This window comes from Orcinus orca, chromosome 11 (genome assembly GCF_937001465.1).
Source record: "Orcinus orca chromosome 11, mOrcOrc1.1, whole genome shotgun sequence".
Taxonomy (NCBI): Eukaryota; Metazoa; Chordata; class Mammalia; order Artiodactyla; family Delphinidae; genus Orcinus; species Orcinus orca.
In genome coordinates, this window is record NC_064569.1 from 75267335 (window position 1) to 75285202 (window position 17868).

At 41.6% G+C, this 17868-nt stretch overlaps 1 long non-coding RNA gene across 1 annotated transcript in view; it reads right to left on the reverse strand.

The window, feature by feature from the left end:
• LOC117201165 (uncharacterized) overlaps window positions 1-17622 on the reverse strand; it is a 384049-nt gene extending 366427 nt beyond the window's left edge. The window contains exon 1 of the long non-coding RNA XR_007470317.1: window positions 17426-17622. This is a non-coding gene — a long non-coding RNA (uncharacterized LOC117201165). The remainder of the gene's footprint in view (window positions 1-17425) is intronic.
• Window positions 17623-17868: the final 246 nt, after the last annotated feature.

Below are 17868 nucleotides of genomic sequence, written 5' to 3' on the forward strand. Positions count from 1 at the left end.
CTTAATAAATTGAGTAGGAATTAAAAACAGGTACTGTCCTACATTTAGAAGTGTAGAACCAGCATTTTTTATACCTTTGACTAAAAATCAAATGTATATTCAGCTGTTCATGCCTATCATGGTGGGCGGTTCACAATGTATAAAGCATGTCCTATTCTCACTAAGGATTTGCAGTTGACAAGAAAGTCAACATATTTTAGGCCATTAAATAGTGGTACACACTAATAGCCTTTTTTGTTTCCTCCAAAAGTAAGAGTGGGAGGAATTTAAGTGCCCACAGGCACCAAGAAATACGGTACATGCTGAGTTTGAGGAAAAGCACATGGTTCTCTTGGTCTATCTTTCATTTATTAACAAGACTGGGATACAAAGAAATAATTCTCCAGTATAAGAAATGCAACAGTGTAAACATGATGACAGGTAGTAACTGAAGCTTGCTTCAGCATCGGGGAGACAATAATGAGTAGGAAGACTGATGAAATGGAGAGTGTGCGCCCCACCTAAACTGATCATACATTCATTGATTGTCACTGTCGCCATGAAGCCCTGAGGGCCAAGGGTTTGTCAGATCTTATACTTTTTCAAAAGGAGCTTGAAGTCAGAATATTTACGCAACATTTCCTCTTTGAGGCTCAAAATTTTCCAGAAGAGTCTGTGAGCCAAAACAAACATCTACAAACTAAATTTATCCCCCAGGCCAGCAGTGTCTAGTGACCACAGACTAAAAGTTCTTTCCTTCTGCTTCAGGCCTTTGCACATGTCCTTCATTCTGCCAGTAATTTTCTTCTCCCATTTCCCCTCCCTTCCTCGCAGTTAACTACACTCATCCTTCTGATACTCAGTCACTATTGCTCCCAGAAAGTCTTCCCTGATCTGCTAGATTAGGTTAGATCCCCTTGTGATGGCCTCTCCCATCTTTCTGTGCCTTTCCATCATAGCACATAGCATGGTTTGTCATTATATGTTTATTTGTGTACTTATTTGATTTTTTTTCCCCTCCACCATGAGACAGGCAGGGGCCATGTCTCTTTTGTTCAGGAGGCTATTGCCCATCCTAAGGTAGGCATTAGAAAGTAGTTGCTGAATAAGCAAGTAATGACTTTAAAGTAATTCTTCATAGGTATACCTGGAACTGATCATCTACAATTAATATCACATGATCCCTTAGGTGTGGCCTTTGGAAGCAGAAAGGTCTGGGTTTGAACCCCAGATAGCTCACCTACTGCCTGTGTGATGTAGTTGCTGAATCTCCATGAGTTTGTTTCCTCATTTAAAAAGTGGAACCTCCTAGATTTGTGCAGAGGCCTAAAGATAATGCATTCGTTATACAGTGCAAACGCGTAGTCAGTGCTCAAAAAATGTTAATTGTTATTATTACCACTAACACTAACAGTCAGTCTACTCACACTAGGTGGCCCATATCCCCCTGGTGCAGTGGCAAGTGTCTGGCAAGTCTGAGCTAACAGGCCCACTGCTGTGCCTTCGGCCTCAGAGCAACACCCCTACCCCTACCCCCCAGCAACAGCACTATCCTACCAACCAAGCTAATCAGCATTCAGAGAAATCAGGCCTGGAAGAGTTCTTACAACCCAGTGTCTTGATCATCAATTTTTTTTTTGAAGTCAGAAAGACTTATTCACCATTGATCTTTCCAGATTATGTAACTGATATTAATCCACCCCTTAAGAATGCTTGATACGTATCTCAGGCACACCTGTCAGGAATGAGTTATGAACTTAAGATGGATCAGTGAACATATTATTCCCAGGGAAGGGCACATGATCCTTGATTTAGAATAACTGGGAAGGAGACACATGGTGTGTGTCATGGAAAGCAGGGAAGATTGGAGCCAGACTCACCTGTATTCAGAGTTTTTGTCACCAACCAGCTCTGTGATCTTGGACAAGTCCTTAGAACAAGTCCTCACCTGTAAAACTAACCTCATAACACCTGCTCGGAGCATTGTTTTGAAGATTGAAGATAATATGTGGGAAAGAGTCTGGCATGGAAGAGATGCCCAATGAATGACGGTTAGGTAACAAAAGGGAATCAGAGCGCTGAACTCACACCTCACCCCCAACCTCCCCACCTATTAAATTTTATTTAATAGAATTAAATAAAATTCTATTGAATTTACACAAGATAGCACAGACCACAGCAGGCTGGATTGGACACTGTGAATCACAGGATTTCAAACTTATAATGGAAGAAACAGCACAATCTTTGGAAATTTATAGATAAACTGGGCCAAAAATTTGACTGCCATGTACAGCTTTTCATCCTCTATGTTCACAGAAAACTGGGGAGAAATCTGAGGCGACAGATAGCGCTTCCCTGGAAGGCAGGCCAGGAAACCAGCATTCCCTAGTCGCTGTCCCACTGCAATCCCTGTTTCCAGCATTTGCCTTCGAAAGTCAAGCTGATCTGGCACATCTTGTGACTCATTTCTGTACCGCTTTGTAACAGAATGTCCATAAGTTTCACCCATCATCTTTTTATTTATTTTTACTGTCTCACACTAGCCTCCTTGGCTCTTAGCCTCCCCTACAAACTGAGCCCAATACAGGTTATCATCACTTCCTATTCTGAGCTTCTGTGGTTCTTGGTTCTGCCCACATAGCAGCACTCCCTGAGCCTGACCCGGTACCTGCTTGTCATCCTAGGAACACAGCACCGTTGTCTGATTTATCTGTTTTCCCAGCAACTGGTACATAGTAGATAATGGTATCTACCTACCAAAGAAACGAATTGTGGCTGATTTAAGCAAGAAAGGAATGTATTCAAAGGATGTTGAGTAGTTCCCTGAATCACCAGAAAGCCTGAAGATCCAAATTCTAGATCTTTGTGGCTAGAAACCGAGGCCCCAAATAGCCCCCAGCATTCATCAGAGAAAACACTTCTTCCCTCTCCCTCCGCTCTCTGGTAACAACTTCCCAGTTTAAAATCCAGGACAGCTCTCCAGGCCTGTCTGCAGGGGAAGTGGGAAAGTAGATATCTAGCATTTTCAGCTTCTCACATGAGAGATGGCTTCTGGCCCAGCAAGACTTAAAAGGTAAAGAATTCCTACATAGGATAAGGTTCAAATGTAGGGCAGCCAAAATTAGAATATGGCAAATCATTACTGCACCAACTTCTTAGCATTGACTTCTTAGCATTCAGAACACACAAATTATCTGATGTGTTTGGATAACCAGAAAATTACATGCTCGCTACCTGTTTACTGGAATAAATAAATGAACAATGAACCTAATGCCACACAGTCTCTTTCTTCCTGGGTTCCCATGACATCCACGTCGATTCCTTCTTTGCCCTGAACTTTGAAAGTGGCCCAGACTCACTGTGCCCTACAGAGTGGACACCAAGGACCACCAGCTGTGGGCACAGCAGCCACGCTCACTGCCATCCCTTCAGCCTGGCTGGCACCAGCCCCAGGACTGCCTGGCTGCCCCCTCTGGTTTTGTCATCTCTTTTCCATCATTCCCTTGCCCTTTGGACTTGATGACTGCATTTGGCTCACTTACTTTTTGACCCTGGGCACTCTGCAGTTTCTCAACAAGAGTGCAGAACAATTCTTTGTTGAGCAGAACTGCCCCATAGGTTGCAGGATTTTTAACATTCCTGACTGTTTTCATTAAATGTTAAGACTATCGTACAGTCTTGGTGACAACCAAAAAATGGATACACCTTTCCAAACTGTCACTAGTTTGTGGTGGGAAGTGTGGGGATAGCATGATCCTCAGTTGAAGTCCTGGGAAGAGAGTGTTCAAGTCTTCAAACACCAAAAATATAAATGAGGAATCAATGAAGGAAGATGGTTGTCCAAGCCCTTAGTCAGAGCTTTCCAGAGATACAGAGTGGGTGGATTTGCATGAGGAGGGATATTCTTGCTTCTATTGGGAGGGGAGGAGAAAGGAAAAGATGGAAGGAGGGAAGAAGGGAAGGAAAAGGAGGGAGGGAGGGAGGAAAAATACCAGGACACCTTTGTGGAACACTAAAGAAAGTCATGGGGCTTCCCTGGTGGCGCAGTGGTTGAGAGTCCGCCTGCTGATGCAGGGGACACGGGTTCGTGCCCTGGTCCAGGAAGATCCCACATGCCGCGGAGCGGCTGGGCCCGTGAGCCATGGCCGCTGAGCCTGAGCGTCCAGAGCCTGTGCTCCGCAATGGGAGAGGCCACAACAGTGAGAGGCCCCCGTACCGCAAAAAAAAAAAAAAGTCATGAATTTGATAACACTGTGGCCAAAAGAGAAGGAATTAGAACGAATCGATGGGGCACAGGGAATGACTTTCTCCAAAAAAAGGAGCCAAAAATGAATCTTTCAGTAAAGTCACACACTCTGGCTAATGAGAGGAAGACAAGCAGAACTAACAGAAGGTGATTTGCAAGATCACCTGAACCTTCCAAAGATTTGAAGAGTTTTCTTGGAAATGAAGTATTTTATTTTTTTGGATATAGATGCAAAGAAAAATACTGAGAAAAGAGATACTGTCCTCAGTCCTGTCACATAGTAGGGCATGTAACTTGGTCTTTGTGGTTTATTAAAATCCCTGAGGGCTCCCCAGGAGATGTTATAAAATTCTCAAACTCTGGTCTTAGGCGCTGTCTCCCATTGGCAGGCCCCTTCCTTACTGGGACAAACAACCCAATACTGGTACTGACGGTGCACACACCTATCTGCCCTCACCATTCTTATAAATAACATCGTAAATTTTTTAAATATTAAAAAAATTAAAAGTTACATTTTTAAAACTTCTAATTGTAATATTTGTTCACAGAAGAAAAATTTAGAAAATCTACGTAAGGAAAAAGGAAATATAAATCACCCACTACCCAGAAATAATGATTGTTAACTTTTGTTGTATATGCTTACAGATATTTTCTATGCATGTATGTGTGTCCATACACACAGACACATATCCTCATGATCATTCCGAGCACTATTTTGTAACCTGCTCTTTCCGGTGGTATCTTTTACATCAACCAATATAGCATAGAATGGTAACATTTTTAATGGCAATATAGAATTCCATTACATGATTGTACCATAACTTTCTTAATCAATATATTATATTTGACACATAGGCTATTTCTAATTGTTTTGCTATTGTAAACAATGCTGTGATGATCATCCTTAGCTAAAATTGTACATTCATAATTAGTTACTTAGGATAGTTTCCTAGAAGTGGTATTACTGGGTCAGAGACGTATCACCTTTGCAATTTTATGCATATTGCCAAATTACCTTCCAGAAAGGCTGCAACTATTTCTACACCCACAGCTTCTACAAGAGAATATGGTTGAGCCTTCCTTTGATCAACACTGTGTGACTTAGCCTTTGCCAATTTGGTAGTAAAAATGATGTAGAATGTTAATTTCAAATATTTCAAAGGAAATCCCCACTGTTTAAACAACCCAACACACATGGAATCCTAATTTCTAACTATATTTATCCTGTATTTATAACATCAGTTAGCATAGACACTTTGAAAATACTGGCCTAAAAATTACATCTAAAGATATACACATTCAGTAACCAACTTTCAGGGTTACGAGATAGGTTTTTAATAGTAATTGCTGACATTTATGTTACTTTCTGAAGTTTAGGTTTTAACTTAAGTCATTAGATAAGCAAATTGCCAATCACAGTTGTAGCTCACCTGGCTAGTTAATAAATCTGAATTTTTCTAAATCAAAAATTGAAAATTTATCCAAATAAGTAGAATGAAGGGGAGAAAAAGCACAAAAATACTTGATGAAATGGTAATTGTATTCAGCAAACAAATAAGTTTGGCATTAGAAAACTCAGTTTCTTCCCAGCCTTGTCCCTGATTTTCTGGCCTTTGGGAAGTTACTTAAATGTGTTCTAAAACAGAGAAGTACAAATGAGTCCTGCATTCCTACTTTTCTCCACCCTAGGCCTCATCGCACATGCGTTTTGTAAGAGTTTATTACAAACTATCTGCGAAGCACTCTGAACTTCTTGCAGAGGAGTGTTTATAAATAGAATTTTATCTTGTGGGGTCCTTCACTAGTTAAGTAAATGGCTCATGTTTCTTAAAAAAGTATTACACAAGTGACTTTGGAGAGAAACAAAAGCTGCCCATTCCCATAATCTACTAGTTTCTGGAAAGCTTCCCCAAGATCATCTCCTTTTACATATACCTCGAAACATTTATAACACTTCTCTGTGACAACTTTAACATTTCTCTTTTTTTCTCTCAAATTAAGATGCAACTCTGTAAGAACCATTTTTCTGAGGAAAAATAAAATATAATAATAAAATTATATATCAATTCTAAGACACTATTGATTCTAGAATTTACCTTCAATATAATGATAGCGTTATTAAGTAAAAAGGAACCATTATAATAAAAGTACACTTAGATTGTAAGTCTGGTTCCGAGTTTAGACGCATTAAAATGAAATAGAGGAACATGCATCACAGAATAGGGGAAATCTGGAAACAGTAATCATGGCTAGAAACTACTAGGCAGATACCATAATGCTGGGCACTGGGCTAAGTAACTTATGTGTGTTATTTATCCTCACAACGACCCCAGGTCCTTGTGGATAGCACCAAGGCCAGACTGGCTTAGAGCAGAGCATCTGACTCCCAGGTCCAGGGCCCCAGTCACTGGGCTCTCTGCCTCCCCAAGACATCACTCACGTTTCAATTCTTAAACCACCACACTGCCCTTTATTTGGGTCGTCCTCAGCAAAAGTAGGATTTACAGGGACCAACTTACTTGGTCTCAGATGGCCACTCCCTGGTCTGCTCTACTTCCTCTGCCCACCTACCTTTACCTCCCCTATTCCCACCAAGACTTTCTTGTTGGTTACAAAACAGTAGTAGAGGCAGGGCCTCTGTGAAATTGTAACGGCCGTGTGTATTATCTGAAAGGGAGCATTCTCTTTCTTAGAGTACATTACTTAGATGAATTTCAGATTAAACAAACCACATCTATGATTCTTTTTTTATTTCTTCATTCTGTTTATTTGTCCCTCTTCCAAAGATGACTTCCCCCACTTCTATTTATATAAATGAAATCATTCAGTAAGTATTTATTAGGATCTACTCCAGGCAGTATTTATTGGGGTCTACTACTGTGTTTACAGGCACTGGGAATGAAGCAATGGGGAAAACAAAGGCACTTATACTTTCCTCAAGAATCTTACAATCTAGTGGGGGAATTAGAAATTAAATAAATAACTACAGGAATAAATTTGTAAATCCAAATTGCAATCAGTGCTCTAAAAACCAACCAAGCCTGCAGTGCTTTACATGTCTTATGACCAAGTATCTTAACCTTGTCAGGCAGATAGGGGAAAGTCTTCTTTGAGCAAATGACATTGAGTGACAGGCAGGGGTTACAGACACGGAAGGTGGAGAAAAGACAACTCAGATGAGAGAGCAGCACTTTTGAGTGCTCCAAGATGGAAAAGAAGTAAATCTAAATCCTACATAGGTTCAAAGCTCAGCACAAATAAGGTCTTCTGAAAACTTTCTAAAAATTCCCCTCAGGTATTGTCTCCTACCACATCCTTTCTGCGAATTCTTCTAGCATTTTGTCACCTTTTCATAATGATAACAATAACAACAATCACATTTAATTAAGACTTACTATGTGTCATTCTCTTCTATAAGCAGTTTACCTGTTTTTCTCATTTCTGCCTCACAAGTCTCTGATGGAGTTACTGTTGTTAGCTCCATTTTACAGATGGAGAAACTAAGCAGAGACTGTTAAATAAACTATCCCAGTTCCCAGTTAGTAAGTGGAGCAGTTGGGCTGGCACTCTTATTTATTTATTTTTGCTGTGTTGGGTCTTCGTTTCTGTGCGAGGGCTTCCTCTAGTTGTGGCAAGTGGGGGTCACTCTTCATTGCGGTGCAAGGGGCTCTCACTATTGCGGCCTCTCCCGTTGCGGAGCACAGGCTCCAGACACGCAGGCTCAGTAGTTGTGGCTCACGGGCCCAGTTGCTCCATGGCATGTGGGATCTTCCCAGACCAGGGCTTGAACCCGTGTCCCCTGCATTAGCAGTCAGACTCTCAACCACTGTGCCACCAGGGAAGCCCTGGGCTGGCACTCTTAACCGATACTTCATACAGCCTCTTCATATATGCTTTCCTCATTATTTTTGTACACGTCTTACTGCTTCTACTAGATGATAAAGTCTCAGAAAAGGGGACAGGGTAAGTGACTCATTCACTTATTCATTCACTCAGCCAACATTATTCCATGACTATTATTTGTCAGGTACTGTATACCTCTACACACCCACCCCAGTGCACTGAATGAATGAATGACTGGTGAATGACCACAATGCACAGCTCAGAGAGCCTTGTCTGGGGCAGGAGATGGAAGGTAGAAGCTTTACTGGGGTCAGGAGCAGCAAAGGAAGACTTCATATGTGTCATCAGAAGGCACCTCTCATCATTCTTCTCGAGAAAGAAGGGCTCCTGAGGGCAACCAAGTCTCTGACAACATGTTAGGTAGCTTCCTGTGTTACCTCGCTTCTGGTACAACAGCCATGTTTGTACAGTTTGTCATCTCAATTGCATAAATAAAGAAACTCAACTTTAGAGGATATTTGTGACCTGCTGAAGCCATACAGCTAGGAAATGGCAAAGCAGGAGTTTGCCCCCAGCCTTGTCTGAGGCCAAAGTCTCCCTCCATGCAGCATCCCAGACTTGATTATGGAGTCTCTCCTTGTTAAGCTGAAGAAGGTCAAAGGCTTAAAAAGTCGGCAAGTCTCCAGACTACAGTTTATATTGATAAAACGATCAAAATACACACACACACACACACACACGGAAATGATTACCAACCAGGTCAGAAAAAGGGTTATCTTGAGAAAAAAGACATGGGTGTGTTGGAAAGGAACACTCAGCAAGCTTCTGAGGTGCTAGCAATGTTCTAGTCCTTGCCCAAGTAGCGGTTACATGAGCAATCACTTTATAATTCATTGGTATAAATTTGTGTGGTGCACTTTTCTGTGTGTCATAGGTCACAATGAAAAAGTTTTCAAAGAAAAGTCTCACCATTTCTTGCAGCAAAATACAGCCTGCAATAGATTATAGAGGCAGGTGGTCCTGGTGAGAGAGGCATTTACATTGAGCTGCTTTTCAGCAAAATCCAAAGGGACAAATTCTTGAGAGAATGGCCCAGATGAGATGAAGTCATCTTCTCCCTAGCTGGGGTTGTAGGCCCCAGGTTACTCACTTTGGTCCCTATACGAGCCCAATGCAAGAGCAGAGCACTCAGAGGCCAGATGATGTTTCCAGCCGGGGGTCATGGAGGGAGTGGGGCTTTACTGTAAGAGACTATCCCTCTGGAAATTCACCAAGAATAGCTAAAGGACACAGGGCAAAGTTACAGTCTGCAAGCAACTGCTTGCTCAAGTAACATCATTACATTCCCTAGTCTGCTGCCCCTTGAGCCACTGCCCTGGGGCCTGGCATGCAAGAGCCTCTGTTCCTCCATTCACGTAAGATAGCAGGGGCTGGGAAGCCAAGAGTGTGAAAGGCCCAGGAGGAAGCCCATGGTAGACAGATGGTCCAGGCCAGAGTATGACCCACAGAGAAGATTTTGAGAACAACTGCTCAAATACAATTGAGCCTTGCCACAGGTCTCCATTTTCTATTTTTTTCCCTCATATTTTTGGCTGATTATTTTAGGTGCAGTGGGTCTATTTTGATTTTCCCAAAGCAATATTTTAGCTATAGAACATCTGTCACCTTGAGAGTCCGAGTGGAACTGTTCATCATTTTGTAACAAAATTCTAATATATCAGATATTGACCCTGTTTGTGAGTACCTAAAATGTGCAGAGTGCACCAAATTCAAAGGAATATAGCCCCCAACACCACACACATACACACATCTTGTTCTACCTGTGCCATGTGACATACTGTATGACATTTGTGTCCCAAAAGGATTCTCATCAACTGTTTTAGTTTATTTCTTTTTGCTATTTTTTATATATATATAAATTTATTTATTTTTGGCTGCGTTGGGTCTTCATTGCTGCACGCGGGCTTTTCTAGTTGCAAGTGGGGGCTACTCTTCGTTGTGGTGCATGGGCTTCTTATTGAGGTGGCTTCTCTCTGTTGCAGAGCACGGCCTCTAGGTGCATGGGCTTCAGTAGTTGTGGCACGCAGGCTCAGTAGTTGTGGCACGCGGGCTCAGTAGTCGTGGCTCACAGGCTCTAGAGCGCAAGCTCAGTAGTAGCGGTGCACGGGCTTAGTTGCTCCACAGCATGTGGGATCTTCCCGGACCAGATCTTGAACCCATGTCCCCCACATTGGCAGGCAGATTCTTAGCCACTGCACCACCAGGGAAGTCTCTGTTATTTTATTTTCATTTTAATCCATTTTTGTAATTGCTGACAATGTATTAATCTAACAAGCAGCATTTCAAATATTTCTTTAGAAACAGCATTGATGCTGAATTTCCCTACTCTCTCGACTACCTTAAAAATCACATAAGTTACTGGCTGTGTGTAAATTATGCAGAGGGCTGTCACTTCATAACCATGAGACCTGGGCAAGTAATTTAGCCTCTCTCTGCCTCAGTTTCATCATCTATAAATAGGAGCAGTAATGCATGGCTCACAGGACTGCAGAAGAATTCAGTAAGATAACGTATGTAAAGCAGATAGCACAGTGCTTGGCAAACAAAGGTGGTTAATAAATGTCAGTCCTCTCTCCTTTCCCCTCAGTTTATTAAGGTCTCTGGAGGATATAGCAAATAAACACAAATGACATGGCACAACCTGTGGATTAAAAATATGATGTTCAAAGGCATAGGGTGTTTTCATCTCTAAAACAACCACTGTACATCCAAGAATAGCTCTGTTTATGACGGTGTATTTTTATCCATCTGGGTTCACTCAACCCTCAACCTCACCATATCAGTTAGTCTTTCATATTAGGTTTAAAATTCATTTCTCCCAAGGATGTCTTCCCAAGGCATTTCAGCTCACGGTGATCTCTCACTTTCTAAAATTCCTCCTCTGAATACATTTAACAGTACCTTATGTGTATGTGTCTGTGTATAATTTGTGTACATTACAATTTTTCTTAATCCAACTCTAAAGCAAGGATTGTAACCAATTCCCCTCTGTATTCTCAGAGCCCAACAACACAGTGCCCTGCATTCAAGCAGCTATTAAATATATACTTGTTGGTTAATCAATTGATTTATTGATGGATAGACAAGGATTTAACTACTCTGTTGTAAGTAACAGGACTGTGCAATCTAAAGTTCATACAGGGAGCAGCAGATTCCCAAGGAACCCAACTACCAATTCCCCAACAGCCTCCCAAATGGTAACCCTTGGAGTAGTTGCAGAGGAATCATTCAGGATCTATGAATTAAGCCAGTCTGAGATCTATCCACTGCTCCCCTAGCTAAGTAATGAGCAGTGATTCTTCTCCACTGGAAACAAAAACGTTTGTCCAGTTTAGCAAATGTCAGCACGGCAGCATGAAGAACAGAAAATCAAGTGCCATTTCCATGAAGCGAAGTTACTGGGCCAAGAGCAGATGCATCCATTGGCATCAGGCAAGGTCCATTATGCAAGCAGCAGTAATACCAGAGATCAAGAGCAGACAAAGACCAAGCTCTCAAGCCTGGTATAAAGGCCCATCTATTGTCTCTGGCAGACAGTGCCAGAGATAGAGTATCCTGGAGACACAATGTAAGGCAGGCTGAAAATGCATGTGCCAAACCAAAACGAAAGCGAGGCTGCACAATGATAACTACTGAAGGAGCAGCTGGTCCCGATGGCACCAGACTGTGTCTTTCAGACCATGTCATCAACACTTGTCCATATAGTAAACATTTTCTGAAGAGGTGCCTGTCAGCTTCCATTTATTTATAAGTAAGTGAATGAATAGCATCCAACTTACACATTTTTCATGGTCATTTTTTTTTCCTTTAAATTCCAAAACCAGATGAGAAAGGACACCACATAGCAAAGTGATAACACAACGAGAATGCAGCTCTGTCCTGGAAGGAGAGTTGACGATTGACAGATGATACACGTTGAGACAATGGAACAAGGCAGTTGCAGACAACTGTTGCAACAAAAGGAGGTCAAGTCTTATTCTTTTCTCCTGCCAGGACACAAAAAGTTGGTCACAACTTTTCTTTAAAAAAGAAGAAGAAGAAGAATGCATTCCTAAATCAAGACTTCCCAGGGCAGCGGGAACAATCCCAGCACTCCTTAGCTACACTATCTTGGTTGGTGGACAAATATTTCTGACCTTTTATGTTGAACTTGCAATCTTCTTGGGCTGAGCTGCCACTCTAAGAAAGTCCTTTTAAATGCAAATTAGCCATAGTCATCTCATTTCATCCATCTCTTCTTGGAAATATCAAAATGACAGTGAAAAGATAAAGCTATACACATGCAGAATCATCCTTTACAGAGGTCTGTAGAGTTCAATGGTCACTAAGTTTCTTGTCAATAAAAATGACATTGGAATTCTTCTCTCCTTACCACCTCCTTCTTTACAAAGCAAAATATAAAAATAAATGAATTGAGTCAAATCCATCTCAGGCCAGAGGATGAACTGGAAACAATACAAAGATATAGAATATTAAATAAACGCACCTTCTTTGAAACCAGTGATGACAATTCCTAGGACCAATTCAAATGGAACTTCTTTTTACAAAGTTTCATGGTGCACAAAAATTGGCCTGCCGGCCGATTGTACGCTGTAGAAGCTACAATGAGCCATAGTTATGCCTTGTTTGGAGTACTGCAGTAGAGCCACAGGGTAGACTGCCAGACATTTAAACAGAAAATCTCTTGTGATACCCAGAAGATCCCTATAATGCACCTGGAATTTCTCAGGACACTTCAAAGACTTCATTCACTCGAGACCACAGATCTAGAAGGAAGCCTACAGAAATACCATTGACTTCCACTGCCTGATGGCTATCTCCGCAGGTAGGAGACCACTCTTCTCGCAATGGGACAGTCCCGATGTGCCATCCCTCAAGTAATAACAGAATTCTGAATAAACACACAAGCTGCCTTACCCTAAGATGGAATAATTCTGAGGTGCCTGGTCTATACCGTCTCCCAGAAACCCTAGAGGGGTTGAATCCCATTTGCCCACAGCAGTCATCTCATCTCTAATATGTTCTTTATTGGGTGTATTTCCTTCATTGTTTTACTTGCCTAACAACATTTCCTAGGATCACCTTCCAAATAATCAGCTTGCATTTAAATATTTTCTGAGATTTGCTTCTGAAAAATCTAAACTTAAATAATCATAGAAACTCGTGCCTGGATGGAACCCATCTAAAAACCCAGATCCCAAGAGCCAGACCTAGAAAGAGTATGAGCCCAGAAACATTCTCTCATTTTAACAATGCTTAATGAGGGTAACACACTGAGATTTCAATGCCCAAGATTCCAAGCAGGTCTTCAACATCTCCCTCCTGGGATTTTGTAGTAATCATCTAAGTGGTCTCTCTTTTTCCAGACTTGTTTCATTTCTCCCCACTATCCCTCCTATAACCATTTTCCACACAATGGTCATGTAGCTCCACTGCGTAAAGTTCTTCAATGTTTCCCTACAACCCTCATGATGAGTCCGATCTCCTTAGAATAACACACAAGATCCTTCATTATCTGGTCATTCTTACTTACCTCTCCTGCCTCAGTTTTTACCACTTCCCAGTACCTTGGCTGTACTAAATAACTTACACTTCCTGACTCAAGAATACTGTACTTCCTTAATCTGAAATCCCTTCTTTCCACACACCTACTTGCTGAACCCCGATTCCTCCTTCAAAACTCTGATTAGGAGATGGAAAGGATTGGGAAGCCATATCTACTCTCTTGCTGCCTATCCCTCTAAACGGTATCTCTGATCCATCCATTTCCCTTCATGTCCACCCACCACCCTAGTCAGATCCTTCTATCTGACCCTCTCATAGAACCACGTACCTTCCTTCATTGCATCTGCCTGAATTTTAGTTTTTTTCTTATATGTGAGATTAATTGATTAATGTCTGTATCCTTCTACAGGTGGCAACTTCCTGTGAGAACAGTACCAGGTCTACTTTTACTCACAATGCAGGTCTTGGTACAGGACATGTCATGTAGTAAGCATTCAATAAATACTTGTGAATGCAATTTGTGAATCACTCCTTTCTATTTAAAAAATTTTACCTTGAAATCACATATATCATTTCACACCTAACCCTCTGCTTCCCTGTATAGTCACGGTTCTCCAGAAAAAAAGAAGCAATGAAATACACTGAGAGACCTATAAGAGGTGACCTTATAGGAACTGGCTGGTGCAGTTATGGAACCCAAGAAGTCCCATGATTTGCTGTCTGCAACCTGGAGAACTGGGAAATCTGGTGGTATCATTTGGTCCGAGTCTGATGGCCAGAGAATTGGGAAAGCTGATGGTTGAATTCTTGGTCTGAGTTCAAAAGCCCAAGAACCAGAAGCACCAATGTCTGAGTGCAGGAGAAGATGGATGTCTCAGCTGAAGCAGAGAGAGTGAATTTACCCTTCTACTGCCTTTTTGTTCTATTCAGGGCCTCACTGGATTAGATGATGGACGTCCACCTGCATTGGTGAGGGTGATCTTCTTTACTCCATACACTGATTCAAATGCTAATCTCTTCTAGAGATATCCTTACAGTCACAACCTGAAATAATGTTTTACCAGCTATCTGGGCATCCCTTAGCCCAAACTGACACATAAAATTTACCATCACACACTGTGTAGTAACTTTTTGCTCACATGTCAATTTCTACCACATAATTGTGATCTTGGGGGTCCCAAGGCCTTCATACAGTGCTCTGCAAGAACTTACCATTATTGAGCTCTTCTGGTGAATTAAGATTTCTGAAAGTCTAAGATTATAATGCACAGAGAAGGAAGTTCATCAGGCAGGCTTTGGAGGTTGGATAAGATTTCAATTGGTAAAGATGATGGCTTGAAAAATTACTTGAATACATGGGGAAATACAGGTGAAAGCAATTTGTATATATAAATATGTATATGTATAAATAATAAGTTGTCACTCCGATTGGAAAGTGATTGGAGTGCGTGCAATGGAACAATGCAGCTGATGTGTTGAGTGCTTATTATATGCCAAGCACTATTATAAACATTTTACATATAATAATACTTTTTAAGAATAATGAAAGATAAGCTAGAATAATAAGTAAGGTTCAAATGTAGAAGGCTTTGAATATCACCTATGGAATTATTCTTTATCTGGTTATTGATGGAGATTCATTAAAGATTGATATGTATGACATATCTGACACCTCAAAGCCATTCTGTAGGAATATTAAGCTGGTAAAAGCGGGCAAGAAATCTAGAAGAGGGACTTCCCTGGTAGTTCAGTGGTTAAGAATCCGCCTTCCAATGCAGCGGACATGGGTTCGATCCCTGGTCAGGGAACTAAGATTCTACATGCAACTAAGCCCATGCACTCTAGAGCCAGTGCGTCACAACTAGAGAGAAGCCCACGTGCCACAACTAAGACCAGACATGGCCAAATTAATTAATTTTTAAAAAAAAGAAATCTAGAAGAGGAAGAAGTTCAGGGTACCCAGACTGCATAGGTCATCTCTAGAGATAACTATCAGAGTTTTCAAAGAGAGACGCATAAGACATAGGTCTTTTAGATGGCATGAGAAAAAAGAAGGAATACAGAATCAGTCCACAGACTTGATCATGAATGGTTAACCAAAGGATTAGGAAGTATTGGGTTGGCTAAAGGTTCATTCAGTTTTTTCCACAGGATGGCTCTAGTAGCACTTAGTTGTCTTTAACTTCATTCAAAACAATTTTGTTAGACTTCATGCGACAGCTGTCATATCAGCGTGCGTTTAAAAAAAGACTTATCAAAATCGATGAATTTTTGTGTAGCTATTTTAATATTGAAGAAGGAAGGAAAAAAAGCAACATTTGCAGCATATTCTGCTTTATTCTTTCAAGAAAGGTAAAAACACAACAGAAATGCAAAAAAAAAGATTTGTGCAGCGTACGGAAAAGGTACTGTAACTGATCGAATATGTCAAAAGTCATTTCCAAAGTTTCATGCTGGAGATTTCTCGATACATGATGCTTCATGGTTGGGTAGACCAGCTGAAGTTGATAGCAACCAAATCTAGACATTAACTGAGAACAATCAATGTTATACCATATGGGAGATAGCTGGCATACTCAAAATATCCAAATCAAGCACTGAAAATAATTTGCACCAGCTTGGTTATGTTAATTGCTTTGATGTTTGGGTTCCACATAAGTTAAGTGAAAAAAACCTTCTTGACCATATTTCCACATGCAATTCTCTACTTAAACATAATAAAAATGTTCCGATTTTAAAACAAATTGTGACAGGTGATGAAAAGTGGATACTGTACAATAATGTGGAATGGAAGAGATGGTGGGGCAAGCGAAATGAACCACCACCAACCACACCAAAGGTGGGTCTTCATCCAAAGAAGGTGATGTTGTGTATATGGTAGGATTGGAAGGGAGTCCTCTACTATGAGCTCCTTCCAGAAAACCAAACGATTAATTGCAACAAGTACTGCTCCCAATCAGATCAACTAAAAGTGGCACTCGAAAAAAAGCACCCAGAATTAGCCAACAAAAAACGCATAATCTTCCATCACGATAACACAAGACCACATGCTTCTTTGATGACCACGCAAAAACTGTTACAGCTTGGTTAGAAAGTTCTGATTCATCCTCCATATTCACCTTCAGATTTCCATTTATTTGGGTCTTAACAAAATTCTCTTAATGGAAAAAATTTCAATTCCCTGCAAGACTGTAAAAGGCACCTGGAATAGTTCTTTGTCAAAAAGATAAAAAGTTTTGGGAAGACTGAATAATGAAGTTGCCTGAAAAATGGCAAAAGGTAGTGGAAGAAAAGGGTGAATAGGAAAGGAAACAAGATGGTGGAGTAGAAGGACGTGCTCTCACTCCCTCTTGTGAGAACACCAGAATCACAACTAGCGGCTGGACAGTCATCGACAGGAAGACACTGGAACTCACCAAAAAAGATACCCCACATCCAAAGACAAAGGAGAAGCCACAATGAGATGGTAAGAGGGGCACAATCACAGTAAAATCAAATCCCATAACTGCTGGGTGGGTTACTTACAGACTGGAGAACACTTATACCATAGAAGTCCACCCACTGGAGTGAAGGTTCTGAGCCCCACATCAGGCTTCCCAACCTGGGGGTCAGCAGTGAGAGGAGGAATTCCTAGAGAATCAGAATTTGAAGCCTAGTGGGATTTCATTGCAGGCCTTCGACAGGACCAGGGGAAACACAGACGCCACTCTTGGAGGGCACACACAAAGTAGTGTGCACACTAGGACCCAGGACACAGAGCAGTGACCGCAGGGGAGACTGAACCAGGCCTACCTGCTAGTGTTGGAGGGTCTCCTGCAGAGGCGGGGGCGGGGGGTGGCTGTGGCTCACCGAGGGAACAAGAACACTGGCAGCAGAAGTTCTGGGAAGTTCTCCTTGGCATGAGCCCTCCCAGCATCCACCATTAGCCCCACCAAAGAGCTGGGTAGGCTCCAGTGTTGGGTTGCCTTAGGCCAAACAACCAACAGGGAGAGAACCCAGCCCCACCCATCAGCAGACAAGCGGATTAAAGTTTTACTAAGATCTGCCTACCAGAGCAACAGTCAGCTCTACTCAGCACCAGTCCCTCCCATCAGGAAATTACACAAGCCTCTTAGATAGCCTCATTCACCAGAGGGCAGACAGCAGAAGCAAGAAGAACTACAATCCTGCAGCCTGTGGAACAAAAACCACATTCACAGAAAGACAGACAAGATGAACAGGCACAGGGCTATGCA